This window comes from Vulpes vulpes, chromosome 10, assembly GCF_048418805.1.
Source record: "Vulpes vulpes isolate BD-2025 chromosome 10, VulVul3, whole genome shotgun sequence".
NCBI lineage: Eukaryota > Metazoa > Chordata > Mammalia > Carnivora > Canidae > Vulpes > Vulpes vulpes.
Window position 1 is genome coordinate 76,460,431 of NC_132789.1, and position 18,842 is coordinate 76,479,272.

An 18,842-nucleotide genomic window follows, 5' to 3' on the forward strand; every position below is an offset into this window, starting at 1 on the left:
AAAAACGGATAGAACTACAAAGAGAAATAGATGAATCCACTATTACAACACTTTCTATCAGAAATGGACAGATCCAGAAGATGGAAAAGGAGATAGTTGAACTGAACAATACTATCAATCAACCGGATATATCAGATAATCTATAAGTAACTTCATTCAACAATAAAATACACATTTTTCTCAAGTTCACATGGGCATTTACCAAAATAGATCACATTCTAAGCCATAAAACACACTTTAACAAATTTAAGAAATAAAAATCACAAATGTCCGCTCTTAGATTACAGTGGCACCAAACTAAAAATCAGTAACAGAAAAATAGCTGGAAAATCCCCCAAATATTTGGAGATTAAGCAACACTCTTATAAATAACAGATAGGTCAAAGAAGAAATCTTGAGACATTTCAAAATACTTTGAACTAAATTTAAATGAAAATACAATTTATCAAAATGTGTAGGACTCATTGAAAGCAGTGGGTAAATTATACCACTGAATGCACACGTTAGGAAAGAAGAAATATCTAAAATAAATTATCTAAGTTTCCATCTTAGGAAACTAGAAAACGAAGAGCAAGTTAAACACAAAGTCAGCAAAGAAAAAGATATAATAAAGATTTGAGTAGAAATCAATGGATATTAAAAATAGGAAATCAACAGAGAAAATCAGCAAAATTAAAAGCTGGTTCTTTGAAAAAATCAATAAAACTGATACCTTCTAACAAGGTTAACAATTTTTTAAAAAGAACAAAAATCACTAATATCATGTATTAAAGAGGTGACGTCAATACAGATCCCATGAACATTAAAAGGATAAACAGGAATTCTATGAACAACTCTATGCCCACGAATTTGATAACCTAGATAAAATGGATCAATTCTTCAAAAGACACAACTAGCCAAAACCCACAAAAGAAATAGGCAATTGGAATAGGCGTATCTATTAAAGAAATGCACTAATAATTAACAGCCTTCTAAAACACGAAGAACTCGTCTTAGATGCATTCGTTGGTAAATTCTCCCAAATATTTATGAAGAAATTGTACCAATTCTCTACAACTGCTTTTAGAAGACAGAAGCCGAGAGACTATATCTAACTCATTCTATAAGACCAGCATTGTTCTAACATAAAAACCAGACAAAAACAAAACAAAAAAAAAGACCAATAATGTCATGAACATAGCTGCAAAAATTTTCAACCAAATATTAGCAAATCAAATACAAAAAAGTTTAAAAAGAACTATACACCACAACCAAGTAGGATTTACCCCAGGCAAGGCCAGTTCAACATTCAAAAATCAATGTGTTCCATCATATTAATAGGCTAAAGAAGAAAAGTCACATGATTCTATCAAAAGATGCATAAAGGGGCAGCCCGGGTGGCTCAGAGGTTTAGCACCGCCTTCCGCCCAGGGCCTGATCCTGGAGATCCAGGATCAAGTCCCATGTCGGGCTCCCTGCATGGACCCTGCTTCTCCTTCTGCTTGTGTCTCTGCCCCTCTCTCTATCTCTCTGTGTCTCAAATAAATAAATAAATAAATAAATAAATAAATAAATAAATCTTTAAAAAAAAAAGATGCAGAGGAAGCATTTAATAAAATCCAACTTCCACTCATGATAAAAACTCTCAATAAACTAGAGATAGAGGAAAACTTCTTCAACTTGATAAGAATAGTTACAAAAAAACCCAAAGTTAACACCCTTAATGGTGAGAAACTCAAAGTTTGTCCACTAAGATAATAAACAAGAATGACCCTTACATCACTGCTTTTCAACATCGTACTGGAAGTCCTTGCTAATGCAAATAAGCAAGAAAAGGAAATAAAAGGTACATAGATTAGAAGGAAGAATTAAAACTGCCCTCGTTTGAAAGTGACATGATTATCTATGTGGAAAATCCAAAAGAATTGATAAAAAACTTCTAGAACTAATAAATGATTATGGCAAGGTTACAAGGTAAAAGGTTAATATATAAAAGTTAACTATTTTCCTATAAGCCAGCAATAAACAGTGGATTTTGAAAGTAAAATCACAATACCATTTACATTAGCATCCCCCAAAATGAAATCCTCAGGCATAAATCTAATAAAATATGTACAAAACCTGTATGAGAAAAAATGCAAAACTCTGAAGAAAAAAAATCAAAGAAAAACTAAATAAATAGAGAAATAGTCTATGTTCATGAACAGGAAGATTCAATATGATCAAGATGTCAGTTCTTCCTAATTTGATCTATAGATTTAACAGAATTCATAAATCAAAATTCTATCAAACTATCTTGTGGATATCAACAAAGTGATTCTACAGTTTAGATGGAAAGGCAAAAGATTCAGAATAGTTAACACAATGTTGAAGAACGCAGTTGGAGGACTGACATTACACAGCTTTAAGAATTACTATAAAGTAACAGTAAAGAAGACAGTATAATATCCATAGAAGAATAGACAAGTAGAATGGAATAGAATATAAACCACAGAAATAGACCCACATAAACATAGTCAACTGATCCTTGATACAGGAGCAAATGCAAAGGTAGTCTCTTTAACAGATGGTGCTAGAAAAACTGGACATCAGCATGCAAAAAAAAAAAAAAAATGAAAAAGGAATCTTAACACAAACTTTATACCCTTCACAAAAATTAACTCAAAATGGATCCTATACCTAAATGTAAAACACAAAACTTAGACCTAGGGTTTGATGGTGACTTAAAAAAAAAAAAAAAACACACACACACACCAAAGCATAATCCATGAAAAAAGAATAAGCTGATTTCATCACATAAAAAAATTAAAAAACCACTACATACCTACTAGAATGGCCAAAACCCAAAAGACTGACAACATCAAATGCTGAGGAGATTGTGGAACAAATAGGAATTTTCATTTGTTACTGATAGGATTGCAAAATGGTATGGCCACTTTGGAAGACAGTTTGGCAGTTCCTTATAAAAGTAAACATGGTCTTACCATATGATCCAGCAACAGTGCTCCTTAGTATTTACTCAAGGAACTTTAAGTTCACACAAAATCAAACTGTGCTATATACACAAAAAGTAATGCTACTTGGCAATAAAAAGAATGGATAACTAAGAAATGGGTGACTTTCAAAAACACCGCTCTAGGGGATCCCTGGGTGGCGCAGCGGTTTGGCGCCTGCCTTTGGCCCAGGGCGCGATCCTGGAGACCCGGGATCGAATCCCACATCAGGCTCCCCGTGCATGGAGCCTGCTTCTCCCTCCGCCTGTGCCTCTGCCTCTCTCTCTCTCTCTGTGACTATCATAAATAAATAAAAATTAAAAAAAAAGATATTTAAAAAAAAAAAAACAAAAACACCGCTCTAAATAAAGCCAAGACCCAAAGAAACACACACACTGTGTGATGCTATCACATGAAAATGTAAAAAAAATAATAATAATGCCAAACTGTAGTAAAGGCAAACCTCAAAGAATGCTTAGAGTCTGGTATGAAGGGGATTGACTGCAAATGTACATAAGGAATCTCATTCAGATTATAAGAATGTTCCGTATCTTTTTAAAAGGATTTTACTTATTTGAGAGAGAGCTAGAGGAGAGATGAACCTGGAGAGGGACAAGCAGACTCTATCCTGAGCACAGAGCCCGAGATGGGGGCTCCATCACATGGCTCAAGACCATGACCTGAGGCTGACATCAAAAATCAGCCTGAGTGAGCCCCCCAGGTTCCTGTGGGATGTTCTATATCTTGATTTGGGTGGTAGGAACAGAGTATACACTTGTCAAAATTGATCAAATTATATGCTCTGATTAATGAATTTCATTGTAACTAAATTACATGTCAATACCAAAACAAGAAATGAAGCACCAGGAACCCAAATTAATATTTGGTATTTATTTTCAGAAAAGTGACAATAGCTATATTTCACAAAATATTTCATTCTACATTTTCCTGAAATGTTTGGCCCCTTATAGTGTATTTACAGATTATTTTATTTACACGAGGCTTTGCAAGAACACATTTAATTCAAGAAATGAGAAATGCTTATTCTATCACTACCAAAAATAGTGCTTTGTCAGAAACCAAGTGCTCTAAGATTCAAGGCACATACAGGTATATGCCCCAAAGACTATAACATTAATTCATGTTATATGTATACATTACTTTGGAATCACCAAAGTTAATCACTGCAACCAAAATATGAGGGGTTTTTCCTCATTGCAAGGAAAAAAAAAATACAACTGACTATTCTTAGTATCTAAGCTTAAGTAATAATAATAAAAAAACCTAACAAACATGATATTAATGTTTCTTTTCTTCAGAGTAGGTCTTGAGGATAGAATGGGGAATTATTCTAACTAATTATAAACTTTTTTTAAAAAAGATTTTATTTCTCTAGAGAGAAAGCATATGAGCAGGGGGAGGAGCAGAACAGGGAGAGAGAATCTCAAGCTGAACCCCCCACCCCACCCTTCACGCTGAGTATGCAGCCTTCCTTAATCTCACATCTCACAACCCGGAGACCAAGACCTGAGCCAAAATCAAGTCAGACGCTTAACCAACTGAGCCACCCAGGTGCCCCTAATCATAAACACTTAATATTTTCAGTAGGCCAGGTTATAATCGAGCGGCTGTTAGTAAATGAATTGGACTGATTTGAAACCCATTACACTTAGCTTCTTTAGATTTCCAATAGATGAATAACACTATTTTATGATAAGTTCTAATTTTCTCTCTCACTAGAATTACTCCACTAATAGATGACTTTTTGGAGTAAATGTGTTATAAACTATAAAACTATGTAAATCCTATATAAGCAACAGATAAATTCAGGGTCCCCCCTTCCCCCAGTTAATGCCAGATGTTTCTTACATGTATGCAACATTTTCTAAAACTCCCAGGCAAGTTAGGTCATGTATTAACAGATATTTATGAAAATCCTGTATTCTGGGGATCCCTGGGTGGCGCAGCAGTTTGGCGCCTGCCTTTGGCCCAGGGTGCGATCCTGGAGACCCGGGATCAAATCCCACATCGGGCTTCTGGTGCATGGAGCCTGCTTCTCCCTCTGCCTGTGTCTCTGCCTCTCTCTCTCTCTGTGTGTGTGTGTGTGTGACTATCATAGATAGATTAAAAAAAAATCCTGTATTCTACAACACTGTATTCCATGTGGAAATGAACCCACAACTATATGGTCAATTAATTGTCAATGAAGCAGGAAAGAATATCCAATGGAAAAAAAAAAAAAACCAGTCCCTTCAACAAACAGTGGTGGGAAAACTGGACATTCACATGCAGATGAATGAACCTGGACCACTTGCTTACACCGACACAAAAAAATAAATTCAAAATGGATGAAAGATCTAAATGTGAGACAGGAAACCATCAAAATCCTAGGGGAGAACACAGCAACGTCTCTGACCTTGGCCATTGCAACTTCTTACTAGACATGTCTCTGGAGGCAAGAGAAACAAAAGCAAAACTCAACTATTGAAACTACATAAACATAAAAAAAAAAAGTCAACAAAGCTAAGAGGCAACCTGTGAAAGAGGAGAAGATATTGCAAATGACTTATCAGATTAAACGAGAGTATCCAAAATCTATAAAGAACTTATCAAACTCTACACCAAAAATGCCAAATAACCCAGTTAAGAAATGGGCAGAGACATGCATAGACACTTGTCCAAAGAAGACATCCAGGTGGCTAATGGACCCATGAAAAGATGCTCGACATCACTCATCATCAGGGGAATGAAAATCAAAACCATGATAAGACACCACCTCACACTTGTCAGAATGGCTAAAGTTAACAACACTGGGAACAACAGATGTTGGTGAGGATGTGGAGAAAGAGGAACCCTCTTGCACTGCTGGTGGGAATGTGAATGGGTACAGCCACTCTGGAAAACAGCATGGAGGTTCCTTAAAAAAAATTAAAAATAGAACTACTCCATGATCCAGCAACTGCACTACTCAGTATTTCCCCAAAGGATACAAAAATATAGATTCAAAGGGGTACATGCATCCCAATGTTTGTAGCAGCATTATCAACAATATTCAAACTTACGGTAAGGGCTCAAATGTCCACTGACTGATGAATTTTGATGGTTTCCTGTCTCACATTTAGATCTTTCATCCATTTTGAATTTATTTTTTTGTGTGGTTTAAGAAAGTGGTCCAGGTTCATTCATCTGCATGTGGCTTTTCAGTTTTTCCAACATCATTTATTGAAGGGATTTTTCCATTGGGTATTCTTGCCAGCTTTGTCAAAGATTATTTGAGCAGACAGTTGTAGGTCCATTTCTGGGTTTTCTAATCTTTTCTATTGATGTGTCTATTTTTGTGCCAGTACCTTACTGTCTTGATAACTACAGCTCTTGATAACTATAGCTTGAAGTCCAGAATTATGAAGCCTCCCACTTTGCTTTTCTTTTTCAGCATTGCTTTGGCTATTCAGGGTCTTTTGTAGATCTATACAAATTAAGAAGGTTTGTTCTAGCTCTCTAGCTCTTTGAAAAATGTTGCTGGTATTTTGATAGGGATTGTATTAAATGTGTAGATGCTTTGGGTAGTATAGACACTACAACAATGTTTGTTCTTCCAATCCATAAGCATGGAATGTTTTCCCATTTCTGTCCTCTTCAATTTCCTTCATAAGTGTTCTATAGTTTTCAGAGTATATCTTTTCCCTCTTTGGTTAGGTTTATCTTATTGGTTTTGGTGCAGTTGCAAATGGAATCAATTCCTTGATTTCTTTTTCATTATTGGTGTAGAGAAATGAAACATTTCTTATGTCAATTTTATATCCTGAGACTTTGCTGAATTCATGTATGAGTTCTAGCAATTTTGGGATGGAGTTCTTGAGGTTTTCTATTTAGAGTATCATGTCAGCAGCAAATACTGAAAGTCTGACTTCTTTCTTGCTGATCTGGATTCCTTTTACTTCTTTTCATTGTCTGATTGCTGAGGCTAAGACTTCCAGGACTATGTTAAATAGTAATAGTGACAGTGGACATCCCTATCTTAGTCCTGACTGTAGAGAAAAGCTCTCAGTTTTTTACCATTGAAGACGATATTAGCTATGGATCTTTTGTATATGGCCTATATGGCCTTTATGATGTTGGGGCATGTTCCATCTAACCCTACTTCATTGAGGGTTTTCATCAAGAATGGATGCTGTATTTTCTCAAATGCTTTTCCTCTATTGAGAGGATCATATATTTCTAATTCTTTATTAATGTGGTGTATCATATTGATTGATTATTGAATATTGCATCCCAGGAATAAATCCCACTTGATCATGGTGAATAATTTTTTAATGTACTGTTGATTTCAATTTGCTAGCATTTTGTTGACAATTTGTGCATCCATGTTCATCAGGGATATTGGTCTGTAATTCTTTTTGGTGGGATCTTTGGGTTTGAGATCAAGGTAATGTTGGCCTCAAGAAGGAGTTTGGAAGTTTTCATTCCATTTCTGTTTTTTGAAATAGTTTCAGAAGGATAGGTATTAACTCTTCAAATGTCTGGTAGAAGTCCCCTGAAAGCCATCTGGCCCTGGGTTTTTGTTTGCTGGGAGATTTTTGATGACTGATTCAATTTCTTTGCTACTTATGGGTCTGTTCAAACTTTCTATTTCTTCCTGTTTCAATTTTAGTAGTTTGTATATTTCTAGGAATTTTTCCATTTCTTTCTGATTGCCCAGTTTGTTGGCATATGCTTTTTCATAATATTCTCTTATGATTATTTGTATTTCTATGGTGTTGGTTGTGATCTCTCCTCTTTTGTTCATAATTTTATTTGGAACTTTCTCTTTTGATAAGTCTAGCTAGAGGTATCAATTTTATTAATTCTTTCAAAGAATTGGAGCAGCCCAGGTGGTTCAGCGGTTTAGCATTGCCTTCGGCTCAGGGCCTGATCCTGGAGTCCTGGGATTGAGTCCCACGTCAGGCTCCCTGCATGGAGCCTGCTTCTCCCTCTGCCTGTGTCTCTGCATCTCTCTAAAATCTTTAAAAAAAAAATTCTTTCAAAGAACCAGTAGTTTCACTTATATGTTCTACTGGTTTTTTTTTCCATATTGTTTAATTTTGCTCTAATCTTTATTATTTCCCTTCTTCTGGCCATGATAAACTTCTTAAATGCCATATCTTAAAAAATGTAACAGAGACAATATTTTGGAAATATTAAACCAATGTATGCTTCCATTTCCCCTGAATTATGATGCCTTGCATTTCCCTACATATTTTATCCTATAATCTATCAGATAAGATTAGAGAAATCGCCGGACAGTGAGGCGGATTCCTCATCTTCCCGGGCACAAACAAAAAACATTTCAGACTCTCCTTCATGAAATGCTAGGTCAGGACCTCTGCACTCATTGCCAGAGGGGCCATGGATGCTCTGGAAACTTGACAGGCACAGATTAGGAACATCCAACAGTGAGCTTCATCACTGACCTGGAAATTCATTCCCATGAGATCAGAACCTCTACAAAAGAAGGTAAATTCTGAAAAAGACTAAGCAGTGAAGGACCATTTGAAAAAGAGGGTCTGTTGGCTGGAAAAGGCTGGAGAGCTAATTTCCACTGAAGATTTTATCATCCCTGTGAAGTTCTTGGATAAAGTAAGACAGCGGCCTCGGGTAGAGCTCCCTTTTGAGAAGAGTCAGAGGAGAGCTCTGCTTCTGAAAACATAGTCCTGGTAGAAGCAACAAGAGCACAAAATGGAGAAGGATGCCATGAGATCTGTGTTTGAGGCTCAACAGGAAGCTCTGTTGGAGCTGTGACTCATATCCTAGGGGCTCCATGTGAAGGCCATCAAGCAGGATCCCAGTTTACCAGTCTGTTCCCCTTTGAGAGAAAAGGGTCAGATTACATGCCACCAGTGTCCAACTACCAGACCCCTGAAGGCAGGTACTAGACATCACCGAGGGGTACACACAGTGGAGTTTAAGAGACAGATCCCCAGGTAGTTGTCCTCAGATCACACTTGCCCTTGGAAGTCAAAATGGCTAGGGTTCAAGCTTGTTTTTCACAGAATCATGCATGCTATTAATAAATATAAATTTAACCAAGAAAAGAAAAGCTATGTACAGAATGGTATTGCCCAGTGTGTTAGAAACAGTTCAGAGAGGGATCTGAGCAGAGAAGACAGATTGCTCTCATAAATCTGCCACAGTTGTAGTTGAATAGCATGGAGAACCAGAAAATCCTTTAAAATGTGAATGAAATATGGCTAAAATTTAAGTTAGTGAAATACCTGCTTAAAGTCACTATGTTATTAATTTGAATTAAGATACATTAGACTCCAGAGACTGTTTTATCCTTCTCCTTTACAAGATCTTATAGCAGCTCCAAGTACCTGTTCTAAAAAGTTGAAAGCTTCTCATCTAGTGTTCACCTGTCCCAAGATTTCCAACTCCATCCCTCTTCTCCACACAACATAACACAACATACATACTTCTTGTCTCTTTAACTATTTCTCACTTCTGTGCCCTTGCTTCTGCCAGCCAGGATCCTTTGATTAGGTCATATCCATCACTAGTTTCAAAACTTAATGAAATTGCTTAAATTATCCCTCAATGAAGCATAATTTACCTTTCTGTAATACAACTTGGCAATCTATACAAAAGCCTTAAAGAAGATAATAACTTCTGTCCAGCAATTCAAATATTTCTGAGTAAATATAATCAAAGATACAGTGATTTATGCTTAAAAGTGTTAATCAGTACAAAATTTATAGCAGTAAACTGGAAACAATCTAAATGAACGTGTGGTTCTGAATCAGGAAAAGAGTGAAAATAAGAATCTCAATAGGGGAGAGTTATGTAATCATCCAGGTACATTCTTATAATGAAATATTATGCAACCATTAAAGCATTTATTCACATAAGAATATGTTCAAGATACAATGTTAAGTGAAAAATGTATAGTATGTATTTCATTAAGATTCCAATTTTGAGTATATATGAAAATTGTATGTTTATGTACATTATTGATAAGAAAAATGCATAGAAATGTTAACCTAGTCATTCATCCTTCAGTAATCATTCATTTCAAACAGACACACACATATTTATCATCTAACTTCTTTCAACAAGATGGTACTTACCATATGCAGCTGATAGTCTAGTGAGAAAAATAAATTTACAAGTAAATAAAACAAAATGTCATTTATATACTCAATTTTTTGGTTTGTTTTTTAAGATTTTATTTATTTATTTGACAGAGAGAGAGAGAGAGTGAGCAAGTACATGTGCACAAGCAGAGGGGAGAGGGAGAAACAGGCCCCCGTTGAGCAGAGAGCCTGACTCAGGGTTTGATCTCAGGGACCCCAGGTCATGACCTGACCAAAGGTGGATGCTTATTTAACACACTGAGCCCCCCAGGCGCCCCTTTTGTTCGTTTCTTTTCTGTCTCCGTTATAACTGCCAACTCTATGATGGTAGAGAACCTTTTTGTCATGTTTATCACTGTAATCCCAGCATCCACTACAGAGCCCTGGAGCATCAATATTTCATGAATGCAGGTGAAGCCCAAAGACTAAATGGGAGCATATTAGTATGAGGACCTAAAACAATTTAAGAAGTTTGAACATTTTTTTGAGGGCAATTACCACTTAAAATAAGGCCTGAAAGGATGAGTAAAAATAAAAGCTGCTTCAGGTAGAAAATGGATAAAGGTAAAAGGAAAAGTGTTAGCTGAATTCATAGCAGTAAACTAGTTATTTTGGGTAAATGTTTATAGTCAATTTCTTTTTCACATTTTCTTCAATAAGCATGTATTTTTGTGGTAATCACAGAAACAATATTCTGAGCAAAAGAGATTTAAAATCTCTGACCTCTTGGAGATCACCTTCTAACTTAGAATTTTTTCTGCACTGAACATACAATACTGAACAAATTATTGCAAATTGTATGTTGTGCTCCAGGAATATCCTTTATTTCCTCCTAAACTTTAACTCTTTTTAGGTCAATTATAAATTTTTTCTTTTTTTTATATATCTTCCATAGCAGTGGTACTATATTGTGTACCCACCTCGACATCTTAAAAGCCATTTACGAAAAGCCCACAGCAAATATCATTCTCAATGGGGAAGCACTGGGAGCCTTTCCCCTAAGATCAGGAACAAGACAGGGATGTCCACTCTCACCACTGCTGTTCAACATAGTTCTGGAAGTCCTCGCCTCAGCAATCAGACAACAAAAAGACATTAAAGGCATTCAAATTGGCATAAAAGCTGATTAAATAATATATAAGATATAAATAGTAATAGAACACACAAAACCCATAATTCTAATTTTATTATCTAATGGCTAGTGACTATTCTAATGACTTTGCAGAACTAGTCCCAGAGGGATCAAAGAGAACTATTAAATTTCCCTTTAGATAACTTTGTTGAAAAAATCTCATTTGATATCAATACTGTGAAAATAAATACGGAACACTTCATTTAAAGTAAAAGTTAGGAAGCCCTGAAGGGGTACCACTTCCTTTAAAAAGCATACCTGGCATTCCCCAACAGGAAGACGCTTGCTTTACACAGCGCAGAGGAGAAAGAAAAAATTTCTCCTTGCTCCACAGAGTGCATCCAATGAGAAACCACCACACTTAGCCAATGAGATGCCATCACCAACTTGAAATCTTCTAAAGAGCCCCTCCCAACCTCCTTGTTTCCTCCCTAAAACTAAGCCCCTCTCTGTTCTCTGAACTTGCCTACAATTTGCCATAGTTTGCTTGTCCTGAATTGGAATTCCTGTGCTAGGCCCTAATAAACTCCTTTCACTGGCAAAATAGCTCATTTTTTTGCATTTAGTTGTTTTTGTTTTTTTTTTTTAAGATCACAATATTTTATTCTTGAATTGGAATAAAACTTAATGTTATTTATCGTCCTAAAATCTCAGAAACAGATGTTGTGATTTCTTTCCAGGATTAAGAGGAAGAAAAAAATATTCTGATGGTCAAAGTAACCATGACTACAGTTTTCAGACACATAAGTGTTATTTTCATAACTTTTTGTTGGTTAAAATAATAATCTTATAAATAAAATCTTTTTTGGTTAATCTTCCTTTCATACTGCAACAAAATGCTTAAAATTACTCAGCAATCCAACAACAAGTACCTTCTAGGTGTAATTATTTTTCCATAGTGTGGCGAACTCTTGAGGGAGTAAAAGTGTCCCGCCTCTAAAACATTTAGGATTGCTTAATATTTTAAGTCAATATTAAGTCATGTTAAAAATCATAAGTCCCTCAGCCTTGTTCTCTCCATTCTCAAGGGTAAGGAATAATTTTCAGCTTTACTATTCCATGACCAAACTGGAAGGGTTGCACAAATTTGACAGGAGTTGTCAGGGAGAAGGAGGCACCATGCAGTCCTAGTCAAAGCCAGTGGGTCTTGTTCCCTCACACAAATGAAATACAGATCCTCATATTTATGATGACCTTTCATAAATAGAGCAAATAGTGTATATAGTTATTTAAATTAACACTCAAATGAATTGCAAATGGATTCACATTTTCAAAAAACTCTGTGAATAAGTAGAGCATGTTATTATACTTTAAGACTGGCCCTCTGTTCATACTAATATAATGGTGACTTTACTACTAGGAGCAGGATTTTTTCTATCTGAGAGATCTTAGCCCTGTTCATTTTAGCAAAACTGTAGGATTAGAACTACCTTACTGAATGATCTAAAGCAAAGAAAATGTTCTTTATTACAACTAGAAACATGTGAATATGATTGCTAAAAGTATTAGTTTGAAGTGAATGATACTGTGATGACAAAGCACCAAATGGAGAAAAACTTTTTTTATGGATTCAAATATCCAACTATATGTTTTTTTTTCCACTATATACTTTTTTATATTTTTTATTGGAGTTCGATTTGCCAACATAGTGTAACACCCAGTGCTCATCCCATCAAGTGCCCCCCTCAATGCTTGTTACCCAGTCACCCCATCCCCCTGCCCACCTCCCCTTCCACTACCCCTTGTTTGTTTCCCAGAGTTAGGTGTCTGTCATGTTCTGTCACCATGTCTGATATTTCCCACTCATTTTCTCTCCTTTCCCCTTTAATCCCCTTCACTTTTTTTTTTATATTTCCCGAACGAATGAAGCCATATGATGTTTGTCCTTCTCCAATTGACTTATTTCACTCAGCACAATACCCTCCAGTTCCATCCATGTCAAAGCAAATGCTGGGTATTTGTCATTTCTAATGGCTGAGTAACATTCTATTGTATATATAGACCACACCATTTTTATCCATTTATCTTTCGATGGACACTGAGGCTCCTTCCACAGTTTGGCTATTGTGGACATTGCTACTATAAACATTGGGGTGTAGGTGTTGGGGGGAAACTATTTACTCACTACTGAGTGGAGAGGGAATTTCCTTCCATTGTCTGTCCCACAATTCAAAGAGAGTGTTTGATCTAGTGTCTAGTGTCTGAACAGAGATCAGAAACGAAAAAGAAGTGAAAAAAAATTATTTTTCTTTTTATCTTTGGCCAGAAATTAGGGAAGAACTTTTGTAATATAGACTATCAAAAGTTAGGGATTGATAGGAAGAGTTGGGGCAGGGGGAAGATGAAGATATTAATGAAGAAAAAGGATAATAGGCTATAAAAGTCCTCAGAAGGTGAAACGGCATTATAATAATCAAAGAAAACATTAACTGTGGTTGTCAAAGACCAAATAGATAACAGAAGCCAGAATTTTGCAAATCAGAATTTGTCTTAATTGAAAAATGTTTGAAATTCAGAAGGCCAGTAAGACAATTTATGAAGACTACGTAAAATCATCTATTAATGAAATAGTTAAGCATCAAAAAGAAACAGATGTTCTTTGCAGTAAATACCACACTGTAGCAATAATTCTCTTAAAATACTTAAGAATTCTTCTCATGCAAACACTAGCATATTAATAAAAAAAAAACACTAATTGACTTCGACAAATGATCCTTAGTTAAAGCAATTCAAACAATCAAGAAGGAATTATATAAAACATGAAATGCTAAACTAGTAGCAGACAACTTCTACATTTAGTTTTATTTGTTAAATGAAGCAAAATGCATATATTGCTTCAAAGAATATTTCAAGAAATATATCACTCAGATTAGGATGTGATGATAACATTTAAATTCCATAAAAACTTTTTATGAGGAAACTGCCTACCCTGACATTTCCCTGAAGTTAAAAAGAAAGCATTCTTAAACATAATATCTAATCTCTTTTTAGTCCTTTCCAGTTTACAAAGTGCCTACATACATACCATCATTTATGCTAACAACCAGCTGCACGCTGGGTATTATTTATCTCCGTCTTCACAGAGAGGCAGCACAGCACACAGGCTTTGGTGCTCTGTCACTGAATAGTTTGTGACTGAGCAAATTCCTTAAATTTTCTTAATCTCATTTCCCTCATGTATAAAATAGGGTTTTGTCTCATAGGGTTGTTATAAAGATTAAATGGATAAATAACTGTGAAGGGCTTAGAACAAGTGACACACATAGTAACAGAGTTACTACGATTACTAGAGATTAAATTGAAGGTGAAAACTGGCCTAATGCTACAGAGTTAATAATAATAAATTTGAATAATTCAAATTCTAATATTTTACATAAAATCCAATGATTTTAAGGTAGCCTTAAGCCAACCCAAGTTAAGTAATGTACTATTTTTTCTGGAAAGAGCATAGATTTTGGTGAAAACTTGGCTCAAACAAGAGCCCCACCACTTGGGCAAGTCACATAACAATCAGCCTCAAATTTATGTATCTGTGAAATAGAGGCATTAATACCTAACTCATATAGTCATGTGATGATTAGATAAGACAACTCAATGAAATCCAAATGGAAGGACTTTATAAACTGAAAATTGACTCTTTGAAATGTTTGGCTTTGTTGTAAATATTTTAAATTAAGAGGTCCCAAAGCCTATGATTTACAGTTGCCAACACAACATAGGACATACAACTGGAAGGACCTTAACAGATTTGTTCCCTATTGCAATAGATACAACTGTTTTCGAGAAACTCTAATGAGCATCTACTCTGGTCTTAATAGAAAATTGTATAGAAGCTAGTGTATTTTAAAAATTTTTTTCCTGGGCAGTCCGGGTGGCTCAGCGGTTTAGCGCCTCCTTCAGCCCAGGGCCATGCTGCCTGCATGGAGCCTGTTTCTCCCTCTGCCTGTGTCTTTGCTTCTCTCTCTCTCTCTCTCTTTCTCTCTCTGTGTGTCTCTCATGAATAAATAAAATCTTCAAAAAAATTCTTTTCTTAGCAAAAAATAAAGATTGAGATAAATATCTCATTTTAAATGCTGATATATGCAAAATGCATTTTTCAGAAAATGAGAATGCCTATCAATATTATGTATAAAGTTATTTTAGAAAATACAAAACTAATTATGTTCAATTTAACAAATTAGTACTGCCATAGTCTAGCTAAGTATTCCAAGATTGTTCCTTTAATTATTGAAGAGCTTCAGAGCAAGCCTCCCTAAAATGTGCAACTTTTGAGCTGAAGGCAATTGAGACCTTGCAGGCTAAAAGAAATTTTTGCCTCTCCCTTAACTACTTAGCAGAGTAAGGGGGGTCTTTCCCAGAATTAGAGTTATTACTAGGGATAAATTTTATCTGGATGGCACATCTGTATGGCAGGCCAAATAGCTAATTACAAACATCTGCTGTGAATTGTCATCCTTTCCTTGAAGCCTGAAGCCCCTATCTCATTCCTTAGCTCACGTGGTATATATACCTCATTTTACCTTTCTGTTTTTGAAAATTTCATGCTTGTGAGGTTCTTATTCATATTAAATTATAAATTTTATTTTCTCTTGTCTGCCTCATGTCAATTTAATTCTTAGACCAACTGGAAGAACCTTTAAAAGGTAAACTAAAAAAAAAAGTTTCCCTACACTATATGATCCCACACATTAACTCATATTAAAGGACAAGGTTTCAAGTAAATCTACCTGGATTATAAAATATCCTATGTGACACCTTTTAACACTTTTAGGATAAAGCACATATGCTATGTGTATATATTTGGCATACATCTTTTATTGTGTTGAAAGTCATAAGCATGTAATCTTTTAATTCTACCACTAAATTAATCTTATAAAACTTTCTCACCAACTTTTTAAGTTATAGCATACATTTTTTATAGCACACACTTTTATAAGTGTCAATGATCAATGCAGTTTGATTGTTTGATAAATGTTTATGACATCAATTTAAATAGATCTATGACATCTCTGTAATACAAGTTGCTGGGCTCTAAGGCTAGCTATGAAATATTATTAGAGCAGAAAGTTTCTTGCCAAAACAAGTCTAAACTCTTTGACATGCATAAACATGCATGGTTATTTTTAATAAATGCAGGTATATTTGATTCTTAGCAATGCCATGACAAAGTAACACAAATTGGGTGGCTTAACAACAACAGAAATTTATCCTCTCACAGTTCTGAAGTCAAGGTGTCAGCAGAACCATACGTCCTCTAGAAACTTAAGGCAAAATTCTTCTTTGTTTCTTCCTAATTTCACCCGTAGTCCTTGGTATTCCTTGGCTTGCAACTGCATTGCCTCAATCTCTGACTCTGTCAACACATAGACCTTTTTCTTGAATGTGTCTATGTGCTTTCCTCTTGTTACAAAAGCACAAGTCATATTGCCTTTAAAACCCATCTACTTCAGTACAACTTCACATTCACTAATTACATCTATAAAGACCTATTTCCAAATAAAGTCACATTCTGGAGATTACAATAGACCCAAATTTGGGGGGAATGCTAGCCAATTCAGTATAGTAGCTTTATATTTTATGTAAATTAAGTCTTTAAAGTATGATTCAGGGGGTACCTGCGTGGTTCAGTGGTTGAGTGTCTGCCTTTGGCTCAGGTCATGATCCTGGAGTCCTGGAATAGAGTCCCACATTGGGCTCCTCTCTGGGAGCCTGCTTCTTCCTCTGCCTGTGTCTCTGCCTCTCTCTGTGTGTCTCTCATGAAAAATAAATAAAATCTTTAAAAAACAATAAAGTATGATACAGCTGTAAGATTGTGGGCCCCCAAAAATGGAACTATGTCTATCATAAAAATGTACATTATTTTCTCAAAATTTTCTCATAGATAATATGTATATTTTCAAATGTTATTCTATATACAAAAATGTCACTTCTGGGTCATGCTTTTAGGCTTTACCCATGTAGATCTTTAAATAGCTAGATTACTTTGACCTCAGGACAGGGCAAAAAAGAGAAGTAAGAAGGCATCTATGCTGTTGGGATCAGATTGGAGAACAAGGGACAAACCAGGAGAGGATACTGTTGTGCAAAGAATGGGATCATTCCCAGGAATAGAATTACTGGGTCATATGGTAAGTTTATGTTTAACTTTAAAAAATAAAACACCCAACTATTTTACAGAACTCTCTGTGAAATTTTATATTCCTGCCAACAATGCATAAGTGTTCCAGTTTCTCCACAGTCTTGTTAACAATTAGTATTGTCTTTTCTATTGTATCCCTCAATGACTAATGATGTACCAGAGAGCCTGCTAGGTAGTAAGTTTTTATTAAAAAAAAAAAAAAAAAGTAAACAACACATAATCTCTGCCCTTAACACATTTAATGTCAGAATGAGAGAAGTGAAGAGATTATTACAACAGCACATTAAGTGAACACAAGCCATTAAATCATACTTTTTACTAAACAGTAAACTTTTAGGAAACTTGAACATACTCCCTTAAAAACAGTGAGTTTTCTGGAGACTTGACTAAACAAAGCTTAAGATTATATTCCAGTCATCAGCCTGCCAAGTATTTCTTCTATATATTTCTGATCTTTAAAGCAATCATGTAAGACATTCTCTCAACTACTTCATTTTCTTTAAAAGGTTTATGCAGTGGTATGGAGTGAAAATAATACTGCACTTAAGTTTCTTCAGGGAAAAATGACCGTTATTATTTTAAGAGAATTTCCAGAAAGTTGATTTCTACAATAATAGATTTTTTCTGGTGAATGGTATCAATCGTTTTGGCTAGACCTTTAAAAATGTCAAATGGCTCTTATAAAATGGGAGAATGAGGCAGATGATAGAACACTTCTGTTAAATAAAACTGAATAATTCTACACTTCTTGGCCTCTGATTTCCAGGCCATATAAATGAGCTGCATACATGAATAATTTTTAACTAAATGTCAAATTACTTTTTCTTTAAATTCCTTCATATAGTTTACCTCTGAACACAATATAAAATGAAATAGGGGCAAGGAAATGTGGATCTTTTGAATTATCTACAAAGTTGAAAGATATACTTAATGTCTCTACCAAGAAGTAAGAATTATAATCTAAGTCTTATATCTATAAGAACTCCATTATAGAAATGAAAGCTAAAATGCTGCCACATTCTATAGATAAAAAAATATAATGTCACATCTTTAGAGAATAAAGGAAAACAAAACTGGGCATGTAGAGAGTTCCAAGTAAGAGAAAAATTATTTAATAGCAAGACTTATGGTTAAAGACACATTTTATTCATTTATCCATTAAGTACAATCAAGTTATTAGCCAAGCACTTGGTATAAAAATAACTCTCCAGGAGTGTGTGGGTGGGTCAGTTGGTTAATCATCTGTCTTCAGCTCAGGCCACAATCCCAGGGTCCTGGGATGGAGCCCCATGTTGGGTTCTCTGCTCAGCGGAGAGCCTGCTTCTCCCTCTCCCTCTGCCTGCTACTCCCCCTGCTTGTGCTCTCTCTCTGTCAAAGAAATTAAATCTTAAAAACAACAAACAAAAAAACACCTGTCTATTCTGGAACCCAGGGAAGGTAGCAGAGTAAGAAGATCCTAAGCTCAACTGTCCATGGATACACCTAGACAA

At 35.4% G+C, this 18,842-nt stretch overlaps 1 protein-coding gene and 1 pseudogene across 26 annotated transcripts in view; one reads left to right on the plus strand and one right to left on the minus strand.

Moving 5' to 3' along the window:
* The window catches only part of ANKS1B (ankyrin repeat and sterile alpha motif domain containing 1B), a 1,023,959-nt gene that overhangs the window by 694,241 nt on the left and 310,876 nt on the right, over window positions 1-18,842 (minus strand). The gene's annotated exons all lie outside the window — the stretch shown is intronic.
* LOC112930700 (large ribosomal subunit protein mL40 pseudogene) lies at window positions 8,439-8,979 on the plus strand (annotated as a pseudogene).